The sequence below is a fragment of the Populus alba genome, chromosome 13, assembly GCF_005239225.2.
Source record: "Populus alba chromosome 13, ASM523922v2, whole genome shotgun sequence".
Lineage (NCBI taxonomy): Eukaryota > Viridiplantae > Streptophyta > Magnoliopsida > Malpighiales > Salicaceae > Populus > Populus alba.
In genome coordinates this window covers 5,575,863-5,587,024 of record NC_133296.1, presented here as the reverse complement: position 1 = coordinate 5,587,024, position 11,162 = coordinate 5,575,863, and the positions used below count along the sequence as shown (strand labels likewise).

Genomic DNA, 11,162 nt, shown 5'->3' with positions numbered 1-11,162 from the left:
AACATCCTATATTAGAATCCTATTCTGATAGATACATGAGTAACTGTAATGATTACAACATCCTATATTAGAATCCTATTCTATAATATGCCCCCTCAAGCAGAGGGTGGGGGATCAACCCGAAGCTTGAATCGAAAAGCAGTAAAGGATGCAACAGGAAGCGGTTTAGTGAAGACATCGGCAAGTTGATCTCGAGAGGGAATTAAACGAATCTGAATTTCTTTCTTGGCAACACGGTCACGAACAAAGTGATAATCCACTTCAACATGCTTAGTACGAGCATGGAAGATAGGATTCTATAATATGCTTAGTACGAGCATGGAAGGTAGCACCAAGATTATCACACCAAATGGTAGGGCAGAGACTGAGGGAACCTGCAAATCTGTTAACAAGTATTGAAGCCAAATGACTTCAGCGGTACCATCAGCAAGGGCTTTATACTCAGCCTCAGTAGAGGAGCGAGCAACAGTGCGTTGCTTGCCGGATTTCCAAGAAATTGGCGTCTGACCAAAAAAGACAAGATAGCCGCCCGTAGACTTGCGATCATCAATACTACCAGCCCAATCTGCATCTGTAAAGCCATGTAGAGCAAAAGAGGAGCCTCGAGTGATATGGAAACCATAAGATGCCGTACCTTTAAGATAACGTAAAATACGTTTGACAGCGGCCCAATGAGAATCTGTAGGAGCATGCATAAACTGACAGACTCTGTTAACAGCAAAGCATATATCTGGACGGGTGAAGGTAAGATATTGAAGAGCACCCACGATTTGACAAAATCATGTAGGATCAGAGAATGAATGATCCGATAATAAAATGACTTTCGAAGGGGAGACTGGAGTATCAACTGGTTTGCAGGAAGTCATACCAGCTCGAGTGAGGATGTCAAGAATATATTTATGTTGACGCAGCATTAAACCCATACTGGTAGACTGAACTTCAATACCCAAAAAGTAGTGAACAACACCTAAGTCACGAAGCTTGAACTCAGAGCTGAGTAACTGTATAAGGTGATGAAGCATAGCAGAGTTGCTACCCATGAGCAGAATATCATCAACATACACCAGGAGATAAAAGATATTAGTACCATCAGATAAGATAAAACAGGGAGGTGTCAACCTTGAAGCTCGGAAACCGATGGAGAGCAAAAAATCACTTAGACGAGTGTACCATGCTCTCGGTGCCTGTTTCAAACCATACAATGATTTGTGCAATCTACACACATGAGATGGAAGAGAAGAGTCAACGAAACCTGGAGGCTGTTTTCATATAGACCTCTTCAGTAAGAACACCATTGAGGAAGGCATTATGAATATCAAGCTGATGAATCTTTCCAATTTCGCGAAACCGCAATAGAGAAAACCAATTTCGGACAGTGGCTTGCTTAATAACTGGACTGAAGGTTTCAGAATAATCAATATCTTCCTGCTGGGTAAAACCTCTAGCAACAAGGCGCGCTTTATAGCGCTCAATACTACCATCAACACGATGTTTGATCCGATATACCCATCTACTACCAACAACGTTCATCGAAGGATGAAATGGAACCAAAGACCAAGTGCGATTTTCCCGTAAAGCGGCGATCTCATCACACATAGCATTATGCTAAACTGCATATCGGTCAGCATCAGAGAATGAAAAAGGCTCAGAAGAGGGAGAATATAGTACCCGTGTGGAGGTAGAAGTAGCAGCAGTGGAAGCAACTAGATTAGCTGTCTTCGGCTGCCGCGGTCTAAGAGTCATAGGATGTCTGCTGTGTGCTAGTGGAAATGCAGGGGAAGACGGTTGTAGCGAGGAGACATGTGGCAGCTGATAAGAAGACAAATCAACCATAAGTTGCAGACCAGCGGGAGAGGATGATAAAGAAGCAGCCTTAAGCATAGGACTGTCAGTAGAGGAGGGGCTGGAGGTAGAGACTGAAGCGGCAGGAGTGCTAGCCAGGGAGGGCGAAGTAGAGGAGGGACTATAAAGTGCCCTAAGACCATGAGGAGAGGAGACCAATTGACGATCTGAACCTGCATCATAAGGGTTAGATAAACAAGCATGGGATGATGGCCAAGGGATGGGTGGAGGCTGTGGTCGGGTGGCTGTTTGGAGTGGCAAAGCGGAGTGTTGTGGGCTGTTTGGGTGGCTAGTGAAAACGGGTAGCGATGGGTGGTTTAGCAAATTTGGGAGGGTGACAGTAGGGGGTGGGGTGGGGGTTGTGGTGGAGACCTTTGCAATCTGTTCAGAATTATCAAATGGAAACACATGTTCATGGAAGCAGACATGACGGGAAATATAAATACGGTGAGATGCAATGTCAAGACATCGATAACCAAGATGCGAGGAACTATATCCAAAAAAACACACATGGAGAGGAACGGAAAATCCAATTTATGATTATTATATGGACGCAGAAAAAGGAAAACAAAAGACACCCAAAGGTACGCAAAAAAATGATAATCAGGAGACCGTTGAAACAAACAATCAAACGGAGAGCGATGGGCAAGAATAGGAGTAGGCATGCGATTTATAAGATAAACAGAGGTTTCAAAAGCATAATTCCAGAATAAAAAAGGTGCTTTACATTGCCCTAAAAGAGTAAGACCTGTTTCCACAATATGCCTATGACGACACTCTACTGTTCCATTTTGTTCATGAGTGTGGGGACAAATCAGACGATGATGAATACCAATGGTCTGAAAAAATGTGGATAGTTTTCGGTATTCACCACCCCAATCAGTTTGAACAGATTTTATTTTTAAGGAAAATTGACGTTCGACAAGAGTTTGAAATTGATGAAAAATAGAGTAAACATCAGACTTGGCAACTAGAGGATAATACCATACATATTTAGTCTAAGCATCAACGAAGATAACAAAATAACGATAGCCATATGAAGAAAAAAGAGGAGCAGGGCCCCATACATCACTAAAAATTAATTCAAGTGGAGTAAAAGTTTTGTGACCAGTAGGTCCTAAAGACAAACGCGATGATTTTCCTAAAGGACAACTTTGACATTGAAAATTAAGACGTTTGTTGTTACAAATAATCTTATTTTTCAAGATTAACAATTGAAAGATACGTGAAGTAGGATGACCTAGTCGACAATGCCATAAATCGGCAGAGGCAGAAATGCAGGGAGACCAATAGGCTTGAGGAACTGACGTGACGGAAGACTTGGTCAGGGCATAGAGACCATCTTTACTCTGACCTGAGAGAAGGACTTCATGGGTGTTGAAATCCTTAACATAAAACACACGAGGGTGAAATTCAAAATAAACATTATTATTCAAGACAAAATTTTCTGAACAGAGAGCAGAGGTTTTGTGATTTGCAGGAACATGAAGAACATTAGATAAGGTGAAAGAACGATGTGGTGTATATATTTTTGTATGACCAAGATGAGATATAGGAAGGCCCTTACCATCACCAACATGCAAATTATCATTACCAAGGTATGGTTCTGAAGCGGTCAAGGTGGCAAGATCAAGTGTGACGTGTTGATTGGCACCGGTATCTGGAAACCAATCAACAGAACCGGTTGAGGAGAGATTGCGCTGCACCAGGTTGGCAGTAGGTTGTTGGCCATAACCTCGTTGCTGGAATTGAGGGCAATGGGGAGCTGTATGGCCGAAATTTTGACACAGTTGACAGCGTGGATTCTGCCCCCTATTACGCTGCCAAGAGCCTTGCCTATTGTCACCGAAGGAGGAGTTTTGGAAGTTGCGGTGATCAGGTCTGGAGCTAGCAAATCGGTTGCCTCTGCTGTTGGAATGGTTGGGACGCCAGCCACCGTTGAAGCGGCCCCTACTACGGCCAAAATTGCCAAAAGTCTGGCGCTGTGCAACAAGAGCAGAAGATGGAATGTTGGGTGTGGGCAGCAGAGGAGCATGTATGGAAGCAGAAGATTTGTGAAGAAATTCATGTGTGAGGAGATGGCTGTGAAGATCTGCATATGATAAAGGTTCAACCTTGGTAATAAGACTGGTAACTAAGTCTTTAAACTCTCCCCGAAGACCACGAAACACATATAAATTGAAATCTTCAATTGAAACTGGCCGACCAGCAGCGGCCAATTCATCAAATAAGGCCTTCGCTTTTTGCATAAATTGAGTTACTGATTCATCACCCTGTCGAAGATCCTGAAGAGAGCCGTGAAGTTGCATAATACGAGAGTTGGAGGTGGAAGCGAGAGCTTGCTCAAGAGTGCCCCAAGCTGAACAAGAACTTTGACAACCAACAACAAGATGCAAAACTTCCATAGATAGGGAGGAAAGAAGAGCACTTAGAATGAGTTGGTCTTGTTGTTTCCAGGTTTGAAAAAGCGGATTTACCTGAAGAGAGATACCATCATGGGCAAGAACATGTGTTGATGGAGATGTGTTGGAGCCATCAACAAAACCAAAAACTCCTTGGCCTAGGAGATAAGGTAGCATTTGCATACGCCAATATAAATAATTGGTGTTTGTTAATTTGAGGGAGATGACTTGATGAGTGTGAGAAAGAGAGATAATGCTTGCGGCAATAGAGGCAGCAAACGTGGGCTGCAAGAGGAGGCGTTCACCAGCCATGGCAGAGGAGAATCCAGGCGGTGACGCAGTAGAGGAAAGTAGAGGAGGCGCTGCAAGAGAAGAGGGCTGCACTGTTGGAGAAGAAGAAAGCTGGACTGCTGGTGCTGCAGAATTTGAAGATGTATGTGGTGGTTGTTCCATTGAAAAAGGGAGGTTGGGAGGCTATGAGAAAATTTGGTTTAATTTATTTTAGGGTTTTGTTTGCTCTGATACCAAGTTGAGAATAATAGAATGTGTTAGGTTGTGCCTTAGCCAACCTTCCTATTTATATAGAGGCAGTAGAACACTGCAGTAACTGTAATGATTACAACATCCTATATTAGAATCCTATTCTGATAGATACATGAGTAACTGTAATGATTACAACATCCTATATTAGAATCCTATTCTATAATAGAACATTAACCAAGCTTAGTGAGCATTAATTGGAAGGAAGAAAAAAATTAAGTGAAGGTGAGTAGAAAAGGAGAGAGCATTAATTAGATTCTTCATATGAATACCATATATGTATATATATATATAAACTACAACCTGGTCATGTTGTGAATTGATGGACATATTTACATGTATGCAAAAAAACAAGTGATTTTGGGAATGCTTATGATTCATGTTAAATTAATTCTTCCAAATCATGGGAGATGTATATGTCAACATTCAAAAGAAACATATAAAAGGGGTCTAGATAGAAATAGAAGCTGAAATTTTGTTACCGTAAAAACTTAGTCGTGCAAACACTTGCACGTTGATATACTAATTCTAAAATATACTTGATATATGTATGTTATAATGAGGAAATGAACATTCATAGAAAGTATCATGTGTAATGAATGAATATGGATTGTCTATAACATTTGACTTTGAAAGGAATCATGATGAAAGACTTCCTTGTGATTCAAGAGGAGCAACCGGGATTGGATCTTCTGTTGGAGAAGGTCACGAGACAGGCAGAGCAAGTGTGTGGTTTTTCCTCCCCTTTACACTTATGCAATTTAAAGTCTTTCTGGTGAATGAAATTACAATAATATCATGTTCAATGTAAATAAAGTCTAGCAAATTATAAGATTAGTTTCGGCTAATAGCATTCATGATAGGATTGGTGGAGGCTGTCTCCTTGTGTTTGTTGCTGGGTTTCGTTTGGTTGAGGCTTGCTCATTGCTACAGTTGGTGCTCTGTCACCCTCTGTTGCTGGTTGTGCTTGTCCTGTTGCTGTCGAAACAATGATCCCTTTAACTTCTGCCGAGATCATGACTGGCAACTCCATGTTCAGTTGTCTGGAACACTGACAAATACTTTCTGTTTATGAAATGGTATACTAATACACGAATGGAGTGTGTAATTCCTGTAATTGACTGGGGTTTACCTTGGTACCCATGACAGGATGCAAAGGATCCAGAGACTCTAGCCAACTTCGTTGTATGCAGTCTTCACATTGGCAAATCTTCTTCACGTTATCTCAGGTTAACTATCCTTTTTCATGCTCAATTTTAACATTATTGTATACCTTGTGTGTGCTTACAATGAATTCTTTTATGAGCTAAATCACTTTGTCCTAAATTCTTTGGCCAAACAAAGAATTAATGAGTAGGAAATACGGGCAGCCAGAAGGTTTGTCAACATACTAGTACTTTTGTAAGGTTAGCACGAGCCAATGAAGTTAGAAACTTCGGAGTAAAAGAAAGAACATAAAAAAAAGCTGAGCTTACCTTTGTTGTGACTTGTGATAACTTAGGGAGAGAGGGGGGTGCTTAAAAACTGAAATTCAGAATCAAAGCTGTTTTAAAAGCTGCTTTCAATTAACTGTTCGTGCAACACTGGGCATGCTATTATTTCAATGATGCTTGTCTTTTCTCCATGATGAAGTAAACAGGTATGGGGTGTTCATTCTGTGAACAATACACTTGAAAACTAACACAAACGTGCTTCTTTTTAACATGTATAGGAAGTAAACGCGGTCAGATTTGATAGGCTCATGATTATTTTTTGTTTGGTTTATTTTATATATAAAAAAAAGTAACCAAACTGAAATATTTTTAAAAAATCAAAATCGGTTCAAACCGATCGGTTTCGGGCTGGTTTGGTTTTTTTAGTTTGGCTCGTTTTTTTTATTTGGCTCACTTTGTCTTGGTTTTTTCCAGTTTGGCTCGTTTGTTTTCTGGTTTTTTTCGGTTTCATTCAGTTAGGTTTTTTCGGTTTTAGACATACAAAATCGAAACTGAACTGAACCGATCGGTTTTTTTAAAATTTTAATTGGCTAAATCAGTTTTTTTTCACAGTTCAGTTTTTTTTATTATTTTTTTTGTTTCCTCAGTTTAATTAGTTTTTTGGTTTTTTTATTCACCACTTGGCTGAACTATCAATCTTTAACTTAATTGAGCTGGTTAAATTTAATTAATTCTAAAACTATTTTTAATATTGTTTAAAATAACTGTGTTTTAGTGTTTTTATTTTTATAGTATAGAAATGAAAAAAAAAAAAAACTTGAAACGATATGGTTTAAGAATAGATTGGATTGAAAGACGAACTACAACTTGGGCTCAGATGTGATAATGACATATGTCATTCACACTGTTTTGTGATATCAGAATAACATGTCACCAACGAATATGGTTTATATTGTTAATGCAAATAGTCAAAAGCAATCCATTTGATTATGGAAATTTCCTGCAAGTTTCGAGTGAATTTAGCCTATTGACCTAAAAGTAAACAAACACACACAACTCCAGAACAAGAAAAATCAAGCCATCAATTTTTTTCCCACAATTTTTCTCTATTGACCAAGGCAAAATATTATCAAAGCTGGAACGGGAACCTGTTATTCAGCCTCTATTGTTCTTCAGAAGTAGCATATTATGGACTTTGATCCAAGGTGTACACATTTGAAAAAAGGATTGTGGTAAAATAATATTCTAAGTCATTAAAAAGAAAAATCATACTGTAGGCACACCTCATATTAGTCCTGCAAATATGTTGAGCTTCTTGTTTTAATCCCCAACATCAGAATTTTATCCATTTGGTCCCCCATCCATATAACTTTCCTCAATCAGATCTTTTTTGGTAAAATAATTGGAAATGGAGATAAACATGCATATCTTCTCTTATTGAACATAGTTTCTCCAAATCTTAGGTAAGAGCATACCAAACCATAGCTTGTAATTAAAGATAAGTTGGGACCAAGTAACTACGCATGTTCATGCTCATGCTGAATGGAGGGAAAATTGGGTATTAATTTTCACATCTAGGACTTGGGAAAATCAGGGTCAGTTAGAAAACAAAAATCATAGTTGGATTGTGAAAACGTGCATAGATAGGGAGCCTAATTGATAAAATTGATAGTTAGATGACTCGATCAAGAAATAGTATATATATCATGAGGGACATATCTAGCTAGGGTTTTCCCATGAACTATTCATGTATAGATTAAGCTGGCACACGGTTTTTGATTAACATACTTGACTTGTTCTTACAATAGCCAATCCCTGCAAGAAGCTTCTTGTGAATCAAACAAGCAATCCAACCACAGAAAGTTTTTTTTTTTTTTTTTATAATAATCCAAGAAGTTTTATTGATGAATCCAGAATCCCATTAAATCAATGGAATTCTAGTAGAAAAGAAAAAATAAATTGACACTGTGCAAATAAATAATCAAACTATAGCAACCTAACCATATGAAATTTGCATTGTACTATCGATAAGTATGCCACTCATGCATGCCTTGGAAAAAAAAGCTGCAAGTCCATTAAGATATCATGCATGATAGAATTACTTAGAATGTGTTTGTCTACTCCTTTGTTTTTGGATTTTAAACCGTGGTTCGAAATCAAAAACATGATTTTAACTGCTTTTCATTTGAACAACAATTTGAAATGTACAAAAAACGTAAATAAATGGGTTCTAAGAGCACGTACATTATGAACTTTAATCATATATAGTCATACATTACTTAAACCATCCATGTTTATATTCGCCATGTTTTTCTAGTTTTTGACATTTTTGCTAGATATACATAATTTTCAAGGAGTGAAGGGTCTTGCTTCGATAAGATTGTACAATATGGAATGGTAAAATAAGCATGCTTCGATTAACGTTGACAGAATATGGTTTGGATTACGTGCCCCAAAAGAAACATAACTTGTCTCTCTCCCATTTCATCTATAAATACAGCCATGAATTCGAGGTATAGCAACACCTAGCTCTGAAACGTTGCATGAAAATGAAGGTTTCAATGTCTATAATCCTCTCAGTATTTTCAGCTCTTCTTTTGTCAGTATCATTGGCAACTTCTGATTCAAGTCTTGAAAAAATTTCTACAATGCCTTCCTAACAATAGTCTTCCCTCTTACCCCATCTCCGAAGCCATCTATACAACTGCGAATTCCTCTTTCGAGTCTGTTCTGCAGACATATATCAACAACAGAAGATTTTTGACCCCAACAACACCGAAACCAATTGCCATCGTTACGGCCCTGCATGAATCCCATGTCCAAGCAACAGTCATTTGTGCAAAGGCTAGTGGCTTGCAGGTTAGAATCCGGAGCGGTGGACATGATTACGAAGGTCTCTCTTACGTATCCGAGGTCCCATTCGTCATCCTCGACATGTTCAACCTCCGATCCATCGACGTAGATATCGCCAGCGAAACGGCATGGGCTCAAGCTGGGGGCAACTCTTGGTGAAATTTACTACAACATTGCGAACAGGAGTAATGTGCATGCCTTTCCAGCTGGTGTTTGCCCTACTGTTGGTGCAGGTGGTCATATTAGCGGAGGAGGGTACGGGACTCTGATGAGGAAATATGGTCTTACCGTTGATAATATCATTGACGCGAAAGTAGTAGATGTCAATGGCAATATCCTCGATCGGGAGACAATGGGGGAAGATCTGTTTTGGGCCATCCGAGGAGGTGGTGGAGCAAGCTTTGCAGTGGTTCTTTCTTGGAAGCTGAATCTGGTTCGAGTTCCGGAGAAGAAAGTGACTGTTTTCAAGGTTGATAGGACCTTGGAGGAAGGTGCAACTGATATTTTCTATCAGTGGCAACAAGTTTCTACTGAGCTAGACAAAGACCTTTTCATCCGAGCAATGCCACAAGTTGCCAATGGAAGCCAAGAGGGTACCAAGACAATCAGCATCTCTTTCTATGCCCTCTTTCTAGGACAAAGTGAGGCACTTCTTTCCATGATGAACAAGAGCTTCCCTAAATTAGGTTTGCAGCAAAAAGACTGTATTGAAATGAGATGGATAGAGTCAACACTTTTCTGGAATGATTTGCCGATTGGTACATCCATCGATGTTTTACTCAATAGGCCTCAAGGAGCGCAAAGCTTTTACAAGAACAAATCTGATTACGTGAACAAAATTGTTCCACGGGAAGCTTTGGAACGCATATGGAAGATGATGATCAAGGCCGACCCAATGTGGATGCAATGGAACCCTTACGGAGGAAGAATGAGTGAGATTCCAGTTACCGCAACTCCATTCCCTCACAGAGCCGGATACCTATTCAAACTCCAGTACTCCATAAACTGGGATGAAGAAGGGACTGAGGCCACTGACCGCTATATAAGTTTGATAAGAGAAATGCATGATGCGATGGCTCCATACGTCACCAGTTACCCGAGGGAAGCATTCCAAAACTACAGAGATCTTGATATCGGTAGCAATCCGAGCAATCAGACCGACTTCGAGAGAGCTAAAGTTTATGGCCTCAAGTACTTCAAGGGTAACTTTCTAAGATTGGTGAAAATCAAGGGGCAGGTAGATCCAGATAATTTCTTCAAGCATGAACAAAGCATTCCACCACGTTGGATATAGAAAAAGTCCAAAGAAAACAGGAGGATGTCTATACAAGTAGTATATATTGTTTAAAGATTGTTTAATAATGTGCACTGTGTGGTTTATGTTTGTGCACAATCTGTTGACTTATGTATTTGTTCCCCTCGTAAAACTGTATTCCACCGATTTCTTTAATCTGATTATCATTTTCCCAATTGTCTCCATGGCGTGCCTATGATCGCTATTATAGAATAGGATTCTAATACAAGATGTTGTAATCATTACAGTTACTGCAGTGTTCTACTTCCTTTATATAAATAGAAAGGTTGGCTAAGGCACAACCCAACACATTCCATTATTCTCAATTTGGTATCAAAGCCACAAAACCCTAAAATAAATTAAACCTAATTTTCTCATAGCCTCCCAACCTCCCTTTTTCAATGGAACAGCCACCACATACATCTTCAAATTCTGCAGCACCAGCAGTCCATCTTTCTTCTTCTCCGACAGTGCAACCCTCTTCTCTTGCAGCGCCTCCTCTGCTTTCCTCTACTGCGTCACCGCCTGGATTCTCCTCTGCCATGGCTGGTGAACGCCTCCTCTTGCAGCCCACGTTTGCTCCCTCTACTGCCGCAAGCATTATCTCCCTTTCTCACACTCATCAAGTCATCTCCCTCAAATTAACAAACACCAATTATTTATATTGGAGTATGCAAATGCTGCCTTATCTCCTAGGCCAAGGAGTTTTTGGTTTTGTTGATGGCTTCAACACATGTCCATCAACACATGTTCTTGCCCATGATGGTATCTCTCTTCAGGTAAATCCGCTTTTTCAAA

General features: G+C 39.7%; 1 pseudogene; it reads left to right on the top strand.

Annotated features, from left to right (window-relative positions):
* Nucleotides 1-8,766: 8,766 nt before the first annotated feature.
* Nucleotides 8,767-10,540, top strand: LOC118053628 (berberine bridge enzyme-like 17; annotated as a pseudogene).
* The last annotated feature ends 622 nt before the right edge of the window (nt 10,541-11,162 follow it).